Genomic DNA, 3,250 nt, shown 5'->3' on the forward strand with positions numbered 1-3,250 from the left:
TATGAATGAATTTCACTAAGGTTTATCAATGTTTTTCATTTCACTAGTGTTTGTAAGAGGTTTTCAGTAATGCATATGAATGAATTTCACTAAGGTTTATCAATGTTTTTCGTTTCACTAGTGTTTGTAAGAGCCTTTTCAATAATTATTGCCTATACGGCCCCTCATACAGATGGGGTTTACTTATGCCCCCCATTACGATCTGGCAGGAGTTGGGGAAAAGACTTGCATTCAGAACCCTTCTGCATTAACTACTACTGACAAAAATAACAAAACGGACAAAATGGAGAAATTCCCAAACCTTTGAACGCTTTTGCTGTTTATTTTGCTCTGCTGTTCTTTTGATCTTCTGATCTTCTCTGTTTTATAGCATCTCTTTAGTCTATGTCTCCTTCCCTAAAGTTTGTTTATTGTTGCTTTCTTTGTGAATTTCAAAGCAATATAATTGATGCTACTATTTGAGTATACAATGGGAAGGGCCATACACTCTGTTTAGACTTTGGATTATTTTTAGATTCGACCATAGATTAAGTTTTCCTAGACCTAACCCTCCAAATTATCACTAAAGTATCAGAAAAAAATGTCTGGAAATTTGCACTGTAACATTTATTCTAAATCAGGAGCAAAGTGTTTTTTGTTTGCCTTTGAAGTCATGACATAAGAGAAGTATCAACAGACTGTATTGTGACGTGCATGCGAGCGAAACAGATTGTCGATAAATAAATACATTTGGCGACTCGGTTCTGTCCATCTGTTGTTGCATGGATGAATCATCCATAATACGATCTATATCATGCATTTAGAAAATAGACAGGGTGAATTTCTATTTCATGTTGACTTTAACAAGTTGAAGTTTATAATTAATATTAAAATGTTTCTGATGACCTGTGTATCAGAACCTGTGGTGTTATGAAAATAGACTGATTTATGAAATTACACCTTATGATCTTTGAAGAAACAGTGTCAAAAATGTGTTGAATGTAGTGTTAATGAAACTGCTATTTACACAGCTTAATAGTTGAATTATCATGCTAAATTTGCACCTAACAAACAAGAAACCTAAAAAAATGATGTAAGCAGGGAAAAAAGAACAAAGTGAGAATTAGTAAGACAGAGTGGGTGGCAATTCATTTGTTATGAGTAATCCAATGTACATGGGTCCGTTCTTGTGAGGCCAGCATAATATTGGTTTTGACTCCATTGTGCCATATTAACATCCAATTACACACAAAGAATAAGTATATGACACCATTTTAGGTTCATTGTTAAATGCATAATAGAACTGTAAGCAATCCAGCTATCCAAAGCATTTTAATTGTGGAATAGATGCAGCTGTTGAATCAGCTTCTTCTCTTGTTTACAGTGATACAATAAATACTGCTACCAAATTTCGTTTTCCTATTTATCACAGAAATTAATCCAATTAGTCACACACAAGACCTTGTGTTTAATGACTGATAATAGATCCCCATTGAATTGTAAGTAGTCATTAGGCAGACCCTAATGAGGATTATGGGTCATTTCTGAGCACGAGCTGCAGGGGTGGAGAGCATTGTGCCGTTGCTGCTTGACTGCCATTACTCAGCACAGCAGGGTGATTCTGCATGGGCCTTGATAGAAAAATATTATTTCCTGGGTTAATTTATCAAATGGGCAGTTTCATTGAGCTAAATCTCATCTCAAGAACTTTGTTTCATTCATCTAAGAACAGTAAGCCCTTGAAGAATGTCTTTGGAAAACATTAAAGCTAAAAATCTTTAAAATAGGATACTTAGATACTAATTAATCTGTACTACTCTTCAATGATATACAAATAAAGGATAATTGCTTACATGAGGGTCTGACTGTTAGAATGACATGTAGTTAAGGATGGTTACTGACAGAGCTCAGATAATGTGTATGTGCACACTCAGTCTCGCCAAGTACACAATTTTTTTAAACATGTCCCTCACCTCCTCTCTCTGCTTCTTCTGAATATCATTGCCCGTGTCATTATTTTTAGTGATACTAAAACTTTACCTTTAACCCTCATATAAGGACATTTTAATATCTCAATAACTATATTTAAAAGGATAGTTTTCCCAAAAATTACAATTCTGTCATTATTTGCTCACCCTCATGTGATTCCAAACTTGTATGACTTTCTTTTAGATATTTTGCAGCACGCTGGGGTCCAATGAACATCAGATTGTATTGACTTTTATTATATGTACAAAAATAAAGTCATATAGGTTTGGAACAACATGAAGATGAATGAATGATAACAAAATGTACATTTTTGACTGCACACTTTAACATTAAAGTATAACACTGAAACTTCAGGATGTTTGCTAAACTTATGGAACTGAATTTAAAAACAAATTTTCAACTTGCTTGACATGCTTTAACTGTCCTGTGTTATTATTTCTTATAGGGGCGTCAAGTCAGTCTAAATAGAATATGAAGGTTAAGCAAGCTTATAACTCAAATACACCAACTCTGTTCCAAACCTAACTCAGCGATAAATCCACTGGGACGGATAGAGCGAATTCATCGGAAACAGGTGAGTAACATCTTTCTAGGCATCCCCAAACTGACACACGTACATATACCTTGTTAGGACTGACTTCCATGTTATTTTGCAATATATAGAGAAAATGTTAGATGGCAGAAAGATACCCTGGGTAGTCTATTTCCCCTACACAGCATGTTTATATTATGTTCTACTTGCTAGTCATCTTGTGCCATTAACAAACAAATGAAGTTATTGTTAGAAAACAGGAAGGACTATTCATTTCCTTTGCCTGTGTGAATGACAGGCAGATTGTAAAAATACTATGTGACCTTCTACAATCAGTGACTGTTCTTCCAGTGACGTAATTTCAGAGATGTGATATAGTGAAACAGAACTGAGTTATGTGCTTTTTTTGGCCAATGCTTTTGTATCATACGGTCTGGCACACCCACTGAGGATTTAGCAGGAAGAAAATCACTACATTCCCACACATCCTCAACCCAAGACATTGCTCGGGAAGCACACATTACACTTAAAATTAGGTATAATTATCTAGGATGATCAATTTTTCTTGTCTATATTTCAGTGTTTCACTGAACAAAATTTCAAGTACAGAAACTGTAATTAAAAGTTTAAAAACACTGCATAGTTTTCTTTTCATAAATAAAATATAGATTCATCAATTAAAGTTATTAAATATATTCAGTCAAGATCAGTGAATGATTTTCTTTTGTTCTTTGATTAACATTAATGACA

The 3,250-nt window shown here is 34.2% G+C and overlaps 1 long non-coding RNA gene across 1 annotated transcript in view; it reads left to right on the forward strand.

Moving 5' to 3' along the window:
• LOC107675346 (uncharacterized) overlaps positions 1-3,250 on the forward strand; it is a 12,543-nt gene that overhangs the window by 4,493 nt on the left and 4,800 nt on the right. The window contains exon 2 of the long non-coding RNA XR_001632588.1: positions 3,206-3,209. This is a non-coding gene — a long non-coding RNA (uncharacterized LOC107675346). The remainder of the gene's footprint in view (positions 1-3,205; positions 3,210-3,250) is intronic.

The sequence above is a fragment of the Sinocyclocheilus anshuiensis genome, unplaced genomic scaffold (assembly GCF_001515605.1).
Source record: "Sinocyclocheilus anshuiensis isolate Anshui unplaced genomic scaffold, SAMN03320099.WGS_v1.1 scaffold656, whole genome shotgun sequence".
NCBI classification, from domain to species: Eukaryota; Metazoa; Chordata; class Actinopteri; order Cypriniformes; family Cyprinidae; genus Sinocyclocheilus; species Sinocyclocheilus anshuiensis.